At 36.6% G+C, this 16,173-nt stretch overlaps 1 protein-coding gene across 1 annotated transcript in view; it reads right to left on the reverse strand.

Moving 5' to 3' along the window:
* LOC121425489 (high-affinity choline transporter 1-like) overlaps positions 1–12,160 on the reverse strand; it is a 92,828-nt gene extending 80,668 nt beyond the window's left edge. The window contains exon 1 of the mRNA XM_041621558.1: positions 11,929–12,160. The gene's annotated coding sequence lies outside the window, so the exon portion shown is untranslated. The remainder of the gene's footprint in view (positions 1–11,928) is intronic.
* Positions 12,161–16,173: the final 4,013 nt, after the last annotated feature.

Raw genomic sequence — 16,173 nt, forward strand, 5'->3', positions numbered from 1 at the left:
GGTGCTACATAAGCACTTGCCCAGGGCAAGTAAAAGTTATAGTCAGGCAAGTGTTTTGAAGTAAAGACCAAAACTACTTGCCCGAATTGGGCAAGCAAAATTCTCACAGTAGAATTACCAAAATAAGGGTCGATATGATATACCGACCATAAATTAGGTCATGGCGGGCAAGATAAAATCACTTTGTAAAAAGAAATGCAAGAACAAAGTACATCAGTTCATGTAAAAAGAGAGAAAAAAAGGTAAGAAGTTTTTTTTCAAGGATTTTTTCGGGCAAGTGAAATAGATTTTTGGGCAAGTATATTCCAACTATTTAAAAATTTAATTGCCCAACCGAGCAAGTGCATCTAAAGAGTTATGTAGCACGCTGTATTGTAGTTTATTTGCATTTACATGTATGTAAATCCAAAGAAACCGTTTCTGCGCTAGCGCATCTCTGGATGGTGTGTGTCTTCTCAATAAGACATCACTATTGTTATCATTATAACATAACATATGATAATCACAATTTTTCGATGATCCCTGGAGGAACTTGTTATTTTTTTGCTGAGTGACAAGATAGTCAAAATTCATGCGATATTGTTAATCGGCCATGACTGATAGTGCAACTTTGCTCAGGTGATAAACATAGAGCAGTGGTCAATGAGGCTGTTCTCATTACGCTTTCTAAAACTAGTTAACTGGAAACCCATTCAGGAAACCACTTTGGAAGATCGCTTTGCTAGCGTTCTCACTTGATCACACGAAAGTGGTTTTCAAAATCACTTCACGTAAAGCGCTCTTGTTGCTATGGAGACGCTCTCAGTGGGGCGATACGTTTCGCGCGAAATTTGAAACTGCACCATAGGCATTCTACACCTGTCCTGTGGAGTAGCGCGCTCAAAATGTGCGAGGATCGCTTCCCGAAGAACGGTTGTGTCCTCACTTACGCTAAAACCAGTTTAACGAGGCAAAGCGATCTTGAAAACTACATCGCGAGGTGGTTTTCCAAACTGGTTTGGAAGATCGCTTCCAAGACCGCTTTGACCGTTCTCACTACGCGTTAAACTAGTTTCCAGTAAACTAGTTTTAGGAATTTAGTGAGAACAGCCTTAATGAGACCAAGCAATCCTTTTTTTTTGAGGGCTACTATTCACAACTTACTCCCTTCATCTGCAACAATGGATAAAGCTTTAAAATTGCAATGAATGGGGATATTCCAGGCCAAATTATTTCCAAACATCCCCTAAACGAGTTTTTCTCTGTGTGCAAAATAACACATTTGGTCCCCATAACAAGTTGTCGCCAGAATATGACTCTGCGGAAGAAGCTTGGGCGGGAAAAAATATCCTAAACACGTTTGGCTAGTCTTAAAAAAAATGGAAAAAAACATACGGTACCCTACATGTATATATACGTTTGCCCCTGTTACTGACCATTGACCAGTCTTTCAAAACCACCCCTTTTTTATAAAAAAACAGTGTTTTTGATACCCTTATTAACGAGTGCACGCGTGGCCCAAAAACTTAAATGCATATTTTGATCACGCATGTGTACAGCAAAATATTTGACTCCCCCCCTAGGATTCCAGGGCTCCATTTTTTAGTTTCCATGGCTCATTTGAGCATTTCAGGGGCTGATTCACCAAAGCCACCACGTAATACCCTTTTCATAAACTTATCCTCCAATTAGCCGCCTAAGAGTAATGCGGATAATTCAATAAAAATTGCATTCATAAACTCCGAAAATAAGCCACATTATTTTTACGAGCGCCCATCCTGAAAAGGGCGGATAATTGCCATGACAACTGGACACGCCCTCTCCGATGCGGTTGTGTTGGAAAAGGGTGACCTTGTGACCGCACCATGGCAATTATCCGCATTATTTGGAAATGCGTTCATAAACTCAAAATCTTATCCCGATGCCGCTATTATGCGGATAATAGCAGCATCAGAGTAATGCGGATAACTCTTGTCCTCCTCCAATTTTACGACCAAATTATGCTGCTATTAGCCGCCTAATTCATTTTAATTGGGTTTATGAAAGGGGTACAAGTTTGTCCCTGTCAGTAAGAGCCCAAACCAGATTCTAAACAAATTTGCTGCACTCATACCCAACATTAATCCTTAATAGTTATTATCAGGTTTGTACTTTGAATAGAGGATTATGCACCCATATGATTTTTTTTTCTAGATTAGTAATTAGCATTGTCAAATTAATGATAGTTTGCTATGATAATTAATTTTCCTGAGTCTTAACATCTGAAAATACCATCTTATTTGTGGATTGTGATGAATATTTGTTTAATTTTATAGAGAATACCCCCCCTCCCCCTGTAAAACAGAATTTCAGAATTTCTCTACAGGTGGGGCAAACTGTATGAATATAAAAAATAATGAAACAAAGTGAAACCACTTCAGATTATTGAGTTACTTCACACCTCCAATTTGATTAATCATTTAATGTTTAAAGCTAAATGAAAGTAGTTGCAGTAAAACACTTGATTTTGTGAGAAAGTCTGTTAAACCAAAGTTAAGTATTACTGAATCATCATGGATCTAAAACTGGTACATGTCAGTTACATAAACAGAACTTTGTGAAATCATAAAATCCAAGCTGAAAATCTATCACACTGAAGATCGCCAACACAGATAGGCATACGTGGGACAGTGTATTATTATTGCTGGAATAAAGAACTGTTCAAAGGAAAAGACCGAATCCGCATTTATTTTGCTTATTTCTCAGCAATTACACAATTTCTTTCAGAATCCTTTGGCACATATTTTTTTTCATACAAACAAGAAAATTGGGCGGTCATTATGTTAGATTCTTTAAAAAGCCATTTTGCGACCACAACTGGCATTTTAATATCTCTAAACCTCATCATTCTTATTTTGTTTTTGGGTGTTAATATAAATGTTTAGTTTAATATACTCTGGTCTGAATGGAGATATGTATAAGTGTAACCTTGTCTCAAAATCACATTCAAATGAAATATCAGTGGTTTGAGGAAACAGGATGTCACCAGATAGTGATCATATGTTATATTTAGCATTAACATATCTTTCGATTGTCAATATCATAGAGTGTAGGTTTCCAACAATTATGTGTATGAAAAACAATCGGTCCAAATAGATGAAATATTGTATGTTCTACAATCAATTGTAATTTGCATGTCTTAATAATGATGATGATGATAACAATAATAACTAATAAAAATAATAATAATAATAATAAATAATAATAATAATTATGATGATAATAATAACAACAACAACAACAACAACAACAACAACAATAATGATAATAATAATAATAATAATAATAATAATAATAATAATTATAAATAAAGAGTTTAGTTGCCAAAGGGGTTAGGTCCACTTTGGACCATTCCGAGAAAAAACATGTTTTTTATTCTCACTAAATGCAATATTCTTATGAGAAACTAAACTGTCATGATGTACTACCTTATTATGTGAACATCAAATTGGGTCTAAAAGAAATCTGTCATTAATTTTTTTCTATATAATTTATGATATTCTATTTTATTTTATGATATTCCTTTCCAAAAAAATGTTGTGTGGACCTAACCCCTTTTGATAAAAGTGGTTTTTCTTTGCCACTTTAGTTCACTTTTTAATAGGAATTTCAACTCTTATCGTATCATCTTATAGAGATACTGAAAATCTATACATTGAGACCTAAATATTAAATTTGATGAAAATGGACCTAACCCCTTTTGCAAGTGAGCTCTTCAAATACGATACATGTAATTATAAAAATTATGCAATAATGTGTTCTCTGCCTAAATTAATTCAAATCACTTTTCCTACCCCTTTATCTCTCTCTCTCATCTGCCCCTTCCTTCCAACCCATTTGCCCCTCTTCCTTTACGACTAGCCCTCCCAAGACTTCTCTTTTACCAATCTATCAATTCTCTCTCATCTTTCCATCATTTTTTTTCTGACCTCTAGATAAAAATACAGTTTTATCTCCATATTTTCACATCAACAAAGGTCAAAATACCTATCTGATATCTGCCAAGGTACTGGAAAGCAAATATAATGTTCGTCTTGATATCTAAATAATCAGGAAATGTTTGTTTAATCTTCCTTGAATCATTATTAGTCTTCTTCCAACTACTGTATACACATATTTGATTTGTAAAGAAGTTGATCTTGAAAATTATCGAGCTGATCGACAGTCTGAAAATGACTTTCAAAGTACTTAATAACAATAAAAATATACTGTAAATTGTTAGGTGTTTTTAAAGGTCAAGTCCACCTCAGAAAAATGTTGATTTTAATCAATAGAGAAAAATCAGACAAGCACAATGCTGAAAATTTCATCAAAATCAGATGTAAAATAAGTTATGACATTTCAAAGTTTCGCTTATTAACAAAATAGTTATATCAACGAGTCAGTTACATCCAAATGAGAGAGTCGATGATGTCACTCACTCACTATTTCTCTTGTTTTTTATTGTTTGAATTTTTCATGTATATTTCAATTTTTACGAATTTGGCGATTAGGACCTCCTTGCCTTAAGCATAACATGTTAAAATAATGGAATTCCATGTCTTCAGGGAGGAAAAAAAACTTCATTTCATAATACAATGACAAGAAAATCAAATTATTCCATATTTCATATAATATAATACAGAGAAATATTGAGTGAGAGATGTCATCAATTCTTCATTTGCATAGCTGAGCCAAGGAAAAAGGACTTTATTCATCTCATATCCGGATTGACAAGCTCTGTACATAATACCACTAACCAGAAAAAGTCAAATTAGTCAAACATGTATCAGAAACAGTTTCATCTCTTTAATAACTCATTATCAAATGCAATGTTTCTGCTATTAGCCCTACATTATTCAAACTGCCCTTGTAAAAAAATATTTTTTGAAGAACCTTATGAAAGACTCTTCAATTGAATACATAAACAGTGTCACAAGTTTCTAAACTTCTTTCTTTTGTACATTTTGTATTAAAATTACCCTTTCCTGGTATCACATTGCAATTTGCTCCACATTTTTTCATGACTGTTTTCCACAAAATTTTCTTTTGTGCAGCAATTTGTTTTTGATAGGACTGTATCAGAAATGCTAAACCGAATTCAGGAGAGTAAAATTACACCCTGTTACAACCTGAAAACAACAAGTTTGAATCGCTTAGTACTCACCAAACTCAGTATAAACACAACCACGTATCCTTACAACCTCCAGTTCAGTTTAATCCACAAAAACAACCGAACTTGGTTGTTGTCACAATGAAGTTAATCTGATAACGTTTGAGAATGAAAACCTAAAAGCACCAACCCAAACATTGGAACGGTACACAGAACTGCAGATACAAAGATATACTTACGCACAAACTTCAGACTGTAATTTCATGACATCATAAATACATAAAGAGGAAGCAACGCCCATCAACAAACCTACAGTATATTATGCACCAGCCGAGCTACTCAGTACTGTATTCATGAACCTTATTTCTTATGAAATACAAAGAAAGGTATGATAGTTCAAACAGAAATTTATACACAAAAAACAGAGGTCAGAAAACTGAGAATTTATTATCATCCATTGAAAAGGTTTTTTAATTTGGTTCAGTGCTTCTCAATAGTGGTCGATGAAGCACAAGAAATGTCAACAATAGGTGGTTTCAAACCGCCTCGATCACAAGAATCCCCGTTAAATTACGAGAACTTTTTAAAGCTAAAAAATACCCGTTAATTATTCCTGCATTCACACCGCCCCGAAACACATTCTTCGGGATAAGTTCCCGAAGCTACGAGCATGCGCAGTGTGGTCTGATAAGCAGGCAAGGCGGGAGATTCAAAATCACTAGCCCAGCAGCCACCCACGCCGCCGCGCCCAACGACACGCTTGGATAAAAGTTCCCGTAATTTGCTTTCACATCGCCAAAATACCTGCGACCTTGGAAAAATCCCCACGAAAGTTCTCGTAATTTCGCCAAGTACCTACTATTTAGCGGGTATTTTCTTTCGGGGAAATTACGCGTAGTTTGCTTTCACATTACCAAAATACCTGGTATTTTCTGATCGGGGTAAATTTCCCGATCAGAGAATACCTGGAACTGGCGAACTTCGAGGCGGTCTGAAACCGCCTAATATTGGATTTTTGTAAAGTCCTGACACAAATCTCCACAGAATATTTGTTTAGCTCACTCTGATTAGCAGAATTTCTTAAACAGATTCAGTCCGAGTGTGCATATGCATGAAGTACATGTAGGATAGTCTAGACAGGGAGATACATGTACGCACCCGGTTAAAAATAAATGTACAAGTAACTCTGCATTTAACAATAACACCAACAAAGTTTTGCTTTTACACCCTTAAAACAAAGTGTGCATCTATTAGCTTTGGTGATGACATGACATATGCTCCTGCGACATTTTCTCTTGTGACATTTGCTCCTGTCTTAATATCCTGAAGGGCATACTGCCAAAGGGTTAGAGCTAAGATTGTAATAGAGTGTTTGGTCCAGAAAAATGTAAATATTAAGCTTTTTTTTAGTTTTTGGAGGTCAGGTCTCAAGTTTGGCTTACCGTGCAGAGTTTACATCGGAGCAAATTGTCCCTGGAGCACGTGCCATGGAACCAGCTTTGGTCCATGCAATTTTTCACAAGCGTTTCCAAAATATCTTGGTTAAAGCATACAACATGTATGACAATCTATCACTTTCTTTTCAAATCATAAACCTACATATTTTCTGATTACCGAGACATCATACAAATGAGAATTACTGCACATTTTATTGTTAAGGTTTCAGGCTTACATGTATTTTTTTTCAATCTATGCGATATGGGAGAGAAGTGGTTTAGTGGTTCTGACTCTCGTCTTGTAATCAGAGGGTCGTATGTGCGAAAATATTCACAGTGGCCTAGCGTCCTTGGGCAAGGCATCACTCCACACTTTGCCACTCTCCACCCAGGTGTTAAATGGGTAGGATGTTACGGTCATTATTGCTTGTCCAATAATTGTGTGTGCCTCAATGGCGACTGGCTGGAATACTAAAAAGGGAGTACTGGGTCTGTTAACACAGGCAGAAGCCCCAGGCGGGATGGGGTACATACCCCCCCACACACACACACTTTATGGAGAGAGGGGGTGGCATGTACAATCATCCCCTCCTTCACTTTTCAAGACAGAAACAAGATATAATTAGAAAATATGATTAATACTTCTGTTAATATGTGGCTACATCTCTAAATACAGTGTAGCTTGATTTACATACATGTAGCGCTCTTTGCCTGAGGATACAAAGTGCTGCTATTATTACCCCGGGTTTAGCTGCGGTGCCTACATGTATATAGGTGCTCAAGCATTCGAGGAATTTCTTCGTACCAGGTATATGTAGGAACCCATTCACCTCACCTGGGTTGAGCGCAGCTCAATGTGGACATATTTCTTGCTGAAGGAAAATATGCTGTGGCTGGGAATCGAACCCACGTCCCTCAGATCAAGAGTCACAACCACTAGACAAAATAGCCCAAACCCTCATGTAACTCTTTCCCTGGCTTGATTCCTGAAATTGGGCAGTTTTATTAAAAGGTGAAAAGTTTTGACAGAGGCTTTCCATCCTCCACTCCATTAAGATGGCCATTATTTGTAAGACTTAATCCATGGATCTAATGACTGTGCTCAAGGAGGCAGCGTAGCTCAGTCGGTTAGAGCACATGTTTCGGATGAGATTGTAGATCTCAACGTGAGGGGTTCGAGTCCTGCTCATGCTGAAACGCGTCTAACAAAAAAATCTGATACTATAATGTTGTGTGTTAGCGTGCCTCACCACTGTATTCAGTGCAGGTGTGAATGCAGTTGGAAAACACCCGTCCATCGGAAAGGACGCAAATGTTGGTCCCGTGAATAGGAGAGTCACAAACCTATACACGTTAAAACCGATACACTATTCATCAAAGAGTAGGGTGTTCACCCAATGTATTGCACCTGCTGGTCCCGGCAAAATTCAGGTAAAGTCAATATTGACGTTCATATGCCATAATAATCAATATGATTGTAGGCACTAACGGAAAGACAAGATCTGATTATTCCAAAGAGTCTTAATATCTAACATTGTTCTGAAAATGGCTTTTATTGACCAGTTTTATTAATTAGGCAAATCTCACAAGAATGAGTATGCATATCCAACTTTTTTCCACCAAGAGGTCCAGCTCAGTTCTAACCAGGTTAACCCCCCCCCCCCCGAAAAATTGATCTACATGAAAACACGGCAACTCACCAAAGTTGCTCAAATGCAAATTCGGTTTTGGTTGGGACTTGTTGGGACCTACTTGGGCCTTGACAAAATTTACTCTATCAATTTGTTGTGTGTAATCATGCAAATCTGCTCTGAACCCACATCGACCCGCTCACTATAGTTTGCTGTGCAAACCCTACATGTAGTTCATCACTAGTGGTATGAATAGTGGCCGAACAAAGAATGAATTTGAACCAGGCATGTAGCTACTTCAAGCAATATCCAAAATGTCTTAAATCTCATCTGAGATGTTCTTGCCAAAAATTTGTTTATTTCATGTCCTTTAATACAAGCTTTTATGGCAAAAAAGGTTAATTTTAAATTAATTAATCACAAGGGAAAGATTTTTTCTGATTTTTAAAGAATATTTGGTGTTCACGGAGATCTCTTCATACATTTTCTACCATTAGAATATTTTATGTTTCTGCAAATTTCAAAATAAGATCCCTGACCTTGCTACCTTTATAATTAGTAAGACAAAGAAAGAATATTCCGAAAAAGATAGGTGAACATTCTGCTCATTTCTGTAAATGGAGACAGAGAATGTTCAAGTCATACTGACTAACTTCAACCATCACCAATCTTTATGCCCTGTAATAGTGGTTTTTCTCTTGATATATTCATAATTTTGTGTTATGTTATTATATTCTGTTATCTCAGTACATCATTAAAATATGAATTAGGATCTGAGTCTTCACAAAAATGGAAAGTTGTTAGGATTTTTTAAACTGAGGAAACCATGGAGAGGAAAGAAAATAGATGAACTCAACGTCAAATTTAATATTTCCATTGATAGGGGTGAAGTTGGGAAAATGGAAAAAAATATTAGCCTCACATAGGGCCTAGGCACTCATTCAATGAACAAGGTTATAATATAACCTTGTTCTCAGTTATATCTCCATGTGTGGCAAAATAAGGGTGGCAATGTTTGGCTTATTTTCTCTTTTTCTTTGGGGCAAATGCTTGATTTTTTACACTGACAGTTTTCATTACACCTATTATTCATACTACTTGGCTTTTGTTTCAATTTGATTCTTTAAATCATTTTTTTCTTAATTAAAAATAGAGATAAAAAAATGAAAATTTTCTTGCCATATTACTTTCCACCAATAGAGGGCGTACACAAAAATATGCCAAAAATTCAAGTTTTTGAGCGCTCTGGTGAATACAAAAATTATTCCCAAGTTACTAATGAAAAATGAATTGCAACTGTATGAAAATTAGTAATTTTGGTCACAAAAGTGATATTTTAATGATTTTTTGAAGTGTGTGCTCTGTACAACATTGGCATACCATAGTCCTACCTGTAGATTCACCACAGGCAGGGTGGGAGAAGTGAACAAGTGGGCCTAGGCCTAAATGGTGTCGGGAACAACATTTTGACTCCATCCCTGAATTTATCGCGTAAAATTCTTTAGAAATTACTCCACATCCTTTTTTATACACAATATGAGACCGTGAGTGACACGACATTGCGTGAGTGACACGGCATTGCGTGAGTGACACGACATTGTGAGTGACATGACATAACTTTAAACAGTTAATTTTAACTTTTTGTCTTTAAATCGTGACATGACAAGCAGTTTTGAAAACTTTAAAGAAGTACTTTTTCAGAAAAACACTTCAAATAATTTTTTTTTCATTTCTCGATCAGCAATTTTTGTTATGAATTGTAATGAATTGACTGGGCATGCTGGGGTAGGAGAGAACTTTTCGTTTTTTTTGAGGTTCCAGTTTGTGCCCAGATGTCAGGAAACTGCCACTCGTTAATAGACCTTCATCCACATTTTCACAATTCATTTGGAGAAATATTTAGACCATAAATCATGCTAGTCCCGTGAGTATGGTCAAATACACGGTCGGTAAGCCCCTAGCCCACTAATTCAATGAACAAGGTTATAATATAACCTTGTTCTCAGTTATATCTCCATGTGTGGCAAAATAAGGGTGGCAATGTTTGGCTAATTTTCTCTTTTTGTTTGGGGCAAATGCTTGATGTGTTTACACTGACAGCTTCCATTACACCTATTATTCATACAACTTGGCTCTTATTTAAATTTGGTACTTTAAATCATTTTTTTCTTAATTAAAAATAGAGATAAAAAAATGAAAATTTTCTTGCCATATTACTTTCCACCAATAGAGGGAGTACACAAAAATATGCCAAAAATTCAAGTTTTTGAGGGCACACATGAGTATTACAGACCCCCATTCACTCACGTGTTATATCATAGCTCATCAAAAAATCATTAAAAATCAATCCCTCGATAGATTTTGCTTTAATTCACTGACATTAGTCACAATTAACAGTACATTAAGACTTGATATGTTAATCAGGTACTTGATCAGCTCAATCAAAAGTTAAATGGCCTGAAATAAGACTAACCATAATTTCGGCCAGTTCATCGCCAGAAAAAACAGAACTGCATTGTGGGTAATAATGATTAAAATGAAATACAAAAATGCAGTCTAGCCTTCCCAAACGCCTTGATTATGAAAGAGTATGAACATAGCATTATGTCTATCGTTTTTCTTTTGATATACAAACATTTTATCTATTTTTAATGAATTAATTTAATCAATAAAGTCATGTGATCTTTACTTACGCCTGTCCGGCATGCTTTGCGTGCGGTTGAATTACTCTCATGTGCCCTTGAGTAGCCTGGGGCGTTTTGGGGAGTGAAAGTTATATACTGTACGTATGGAGTCACTCCCCACTAACGCCTGGGTTTCCTCCCTATACTTCCCCACATACGGGTACAAAACCAGAAACTTTCGCCCCCGAGAATTCTACTTTCCCTCTAAAAGATCTAGCCCTAAAACATGTACATGGGGTCCAACTTCATTTCCAACATTTCAGCGATATTGATTTCATTTTTAAAGAAGAATTCATTAAAAAAACGAGAGATTTGTTTTGAAAAGATGGAAAGAGCTTACTTCCGTGTTTACGTCGCCATCTTGATTTCTTTGTCTTCCGCTTGGCTACAGCACGCAAATCGCTGGATTTGCGTGCTGTCGCCAAGCGGAAGACAAAGAAATCAAGATGGCGACGTAAACACGGAAGTAAGCTCTTTCCATCTTTTCAAAACAAATCTCTCGTTTTTTTAATGAATTCTTCTTTAAAAATGAAATCAATATCGCTGAAATGTTGGAAATGAAGTTGGACCCCATGTACATGTTTTAGGGCTAGATCTTTTAGAGGGAAAGTAGAATTCTCGGGGGCGAAAGTTTCTGGTTTTGTACCCGTATGTGGGGAAGTATAGGGAGGAAACCCAGGCGTTAGTGGGGAGTGACTCCATACGTACAGTATATAACTTTCACTCCCCAAAACGCCCCAGGCTACCCTTGAGCGCTCTGGTGAATACAAAAATTATTCCCAAGTAACTAATGAAAAATAAATTGCAACTGTACGGAAATTAGTAATTTTGGTCACAAAAGTGATATCTTAATGACTGTTCAAAGTGTGTGCTCTGGACAACATTGGCATACCATAGTCCTACCTGTAGATTCCCCACAGGCAGGGTGGTAGCAGTGAACAAGTGCCCTAGCCTAGGGCTAGGCCCCTGCCCTGGGCTCCCTGGGTTAGTGATTCCTGCCTCCTGGACACTGGCTGAATTTCCCCTGGCCTGAATTTTCTGAAAATGAGTCAAGGCAAGCAACTCACCATTCGATTCAGGAGTTGAATCCAATCAAGTATTGTAGTCCTTTTTCTCTCTCGTTATAAGATCGTCTGCGTCAGAAGAATTTTATGCGGTACTAGAGATCACGAAACGGCAGGACAATTCAGCTAGCTGTGTGTCGAGAGTCTAGTCTGCAAGTCGAAATATCATCCGGCATTACACGATGGAGAATTCAAACAGTATACACGTTGCATTCACCATATCGCCCGATTTGTAAACACGTGTGCGCTCAAGCCTGGCAGCCGCGCAAGAGAACAAAACAAAGAAATCATTTGTGTTGAATTGCAAATTTTATTGACCACTGAGTCACCACAAGCTAACAAAAGGAGCCACATATAAGTCCCATTCATGGAATACTGTTTTGCGTATAAACTAAATCTAGAATCCATTGGAATCATTCCAGCAAATATATGTCTTCAAATTTTAGATAGATTACGACTTGTAACAAGGCAAGTAGGCAAAAAGGGGCGGGGAATGGGCGGGACCAACAATGTCAACTTTCTCACGCGCTCTCTCTCTCTGAAGAGTAAAATAATACTGAAACTTTAATACTGACACATTTTTTTTTTAATTCAAAGACCAAGAAATCATATTTCTTCACACAGTATATGATCTAGAATATAGACATATACATAGAAATATTCAATCCACTGGAATATTTCTAAGAAGTTACATTATAAATAATTCCAATCACAGACATGCATGACAATGAAAACCGCAGGGGCGGCGGAACGTATTTTCGTGGGGTTTTTTTTTTTTGGGGGGGGGCGGGAGCAAAGCCATAAAGGTATTTTGGTGCAAACGGATATTTTCATCATGAGATTATCATCTGCGTGAAGTACTTGTGTGTTTTGTATTATTAGTAATTAAAGGACAAGTCCACCCCAACAATGTTGATTTGAATAAAAAGAGAAAAATCCAACAAGTATAACACGGAAAGAAACATCATAAAAATCGGATGTAAAATAAGAAAGTTGTGACGTTTCTAAATTTCACAAGACAGTTATGATGCATATCTCGGTCGGCATGCTAATGAGGGAACTGATGGCATCACTCACTATTTCTTCCGTATTTTATCATATGAAACAAAGCTTTATTTCTCACTGAAAATGTGGAATTACCATTGTGTAATATTATGGTTCAATTAAGTTGGTCCTTATTGTCAAGTCTGTAACAATGAAATATTAATCACTAGAGATTAATATTCTAGCGATTATTTCAATCCGCAATAATGAACCAATTTAGTATTGATGAAATATTAATTCAAACAATAAAAAACAAAATAAGTAGTGAGCGAGGGACATTATCATCTCTCTGATTTTGCATGTCACTTAGTTATTTTGTGAAAAATAAGCGAAAACTTTAAAATTTCATACCTTTATTTTACATCCGATTTATTCAAACCAACATTTTCTGAGGTGGACTTGGCCTTTAAGTTGAGCAGAGCCTTTTGGAATTTATTTCTCACAGATATTAAGGCTTTATTTTTTTCCGCAAGAGAGCGTAACGATACTTGATGCCAGTGCGAAACGGGAGCCAAAAATATATTATATTCCATCTGAAAACTGGACATTCTAAGCATTTTTGTAACAGGAGTACCTTACTAATCAATAATTTCAATTTGTTTTATTTCGCCTTTAACAAAATAAAGTAAAGTGGTCAAATATAATTACATTGACATTTGCGAATATAAATTGAGGTTGGTACAATAGGCCTATATTATTTCTTTTTCAAGACAGTAAAACAAAATATTTTATATAAGCAAAATGATCATAAACATCATAAAGATATAAGAAAATGAAGAGATCCAAAAAGGCAAATGCTTAGTGTGAGGACCGAGAACGGACACAGAGGTGACAGAACACAGAGAATTACAGCAGAAGAACAAAGAGCAAGTGAATTGATTATTGCGAGCACGAAGCGCGAACCTAAAACTTTGTGACTTTCTGACCTAAAATGTATCATGTTTTACTTCAAAAAGGGCATTTCATTTTGAAAAATTATTGATATATATCATTGTTGAAAAGGGCACATTTCATAAAGGGCATTTTCCATTTGGAAAAAGGGCATTTTTCCTACGTGGAGTTTTGGGGGTGCAAGTGGCCCCCTTCTCGAACAAATTTGACCTCCATTTCGTAGTGAAAAAGGTTTTCACTACAAAATGGAGGTCATTTTTTTTTCTTTCTGCTCTTCACAATTTTCGGGACCAATTTCATCTCCATCATTTTGTACTGGAAACTTTTGTTTTCAAATTTACATCAGCACTTTCAAAGCATCTTTAAGAACAAGTCAGTATGATGATAATGCGACCGAAAAGCGTGTGCTGATGATTTTTCTTTCTTTCTTTCTTTCTTTTTCTCTGTCCTGGGGCCAGTAACACAAACATGACAAAAGTTAGCGATTAATCGCTAAATAAAATGACCTATCACATTTGTCATCACATCGCTCAGTAGACTTCAGAACTGTTCCTAGCGATTTATCACTAATCTTCGTGTTCTCATTGACCACAACTGGGCATTGTGGCGTGCGCCTGAATATAATCCAAGCTGTGGGGAAATTACACATTGATGCAGAGGTTCGAGCCCTGGTCACGTCTTTCAGATGGCGACGTTAAAGGTCGGTCCAGACGTAAATATACACGTCTAGCAATACTCAAACACAAAACGGACCCCAGGCCTAAAATGAGACGGGGTTTTTAAAGCTTGCATTCATAAACAGGTATACTTCACAAATGATAATGTGAGGGTAATACACAATCAAAGATCGAGAAATGCAAACAAACTAGTTTGAAGAAAAATATTTTTTGAAGTATTGAAGCCGGCAAATTGCAAATAATGACAAATGGCAAATAATGGCACTTGTCGAGTTACTGAGGTTGTGAATGGCTCTGGAGGTATTGCGGTCTAGCGCCATCTATAGACCTGTTATTTATATTGCAAGTCCTTCAAGCGTCCCCATGTAATTGTCTCGAAAATGAATTACAGGGGGTAGGTAAATGTTCTGTTATGAGGAGGGGGGGGGGGGGGGGGGGCAGAGTTTTGTATTCGATCCCATATTTTGTAATATTGTGAGTGAGCGAACCAATATGATGATGATGCATGAACAACAACGGGCACGTCCTTCCCAATATTTTGTTCTTGAATAAAACAAATAAGAGAGAAAGCATTACCTGAAAATTTTACCATCATGTTTTAGATGTGAAATAAGAAAGTTATGACATTAAAATTTCGCTTATTTTTCACAAAATAATTAGGCATATACTCACAACGCGGTGATTTGCAAATGAGAGAGTTGGCAATGTCAGGCACTCACGATTTTTTAAAAATATTGTGAGAATTTACACAAACTTTCATTTTCTTTTTTTTTAATACTTGAGGAATAAAGAAACTTTTCACTTTATCACAATTTTGCTGTACCGGGAGAAAAATAATAGTGAGTGAGTGATGTCAACGGTCCTCCCATTTACAGATCTCCGATATGACTTTTGTGTATTCCTGTTTTTGTGAAACTGTAAGGTCATAACTTTCTTATTCAAAATGATCTGATTTCGATTATATTTTTGTATAGTTGTTAAGATTGTATTATTTTCTCCTTTTATTCAAATCATCTTTCTGTTCTAGTGGACTTGCCCTTCATATTGAACACGTTAAAGAGGTTTGATGTGAGGAAAGAGAATAATTACCTCGAAAATGCAATACAGGATTATATAAATGCGATATATATACACACTAAAAACTGAAAGGTTAGAGTTAATGAAAGGCTGGAGGAGTGACGTTTCCCAAAATTGCAGTTACCACTTCAAACAGTTCAATCCAACACTTAAGTTGTTGAATTTATCTTTATGGAAGGTTGGATTGAACATCAATTTTGGAGAAGGTTGTTTTTCACTCGTCAGTGAGACCTGTTAAATTGCTGATTTAACATTTAAATTTTAGTGTGTATAGAGCTACACGGTCTACGCCCCCTATTAAAAATAATAGTTTATTCCTTATTTTTCCCCCTTTATTTCCTTTCTTATCCTCATTGTCCTGTCTTTGTCACTAGTTCAGAACTCATAGTGGTAGTCCCACAGCCCCTGTGCCCGGGGGAGGGAGGGGGGGGTACTTGGATTACGATTGGACGGGGATGTGAGGCTCGGGGCTTGAAACTCTTGCCCATTTCTAAGGGTCATTTGACCATGAACAGCTACCCATGTTTAAGGATTTTTCTAAAAATACAGACCCATGTCT

Source organism: Lytechinus variegatus, chromosome 12, assembly GCF_018143015.1.
Source record: "Lytechinus variegatus isolate NC3 chromosome 12, Lvar_3.0, whole genome shotgun sequence".
Classification (NCBI taxonomy): Eukaryota; Metazoa; Echinodermata; class Echinoidea; order Temnopleuroida; family Toxopneustidae; genus Lytechinus; species Lytechinus variegatus.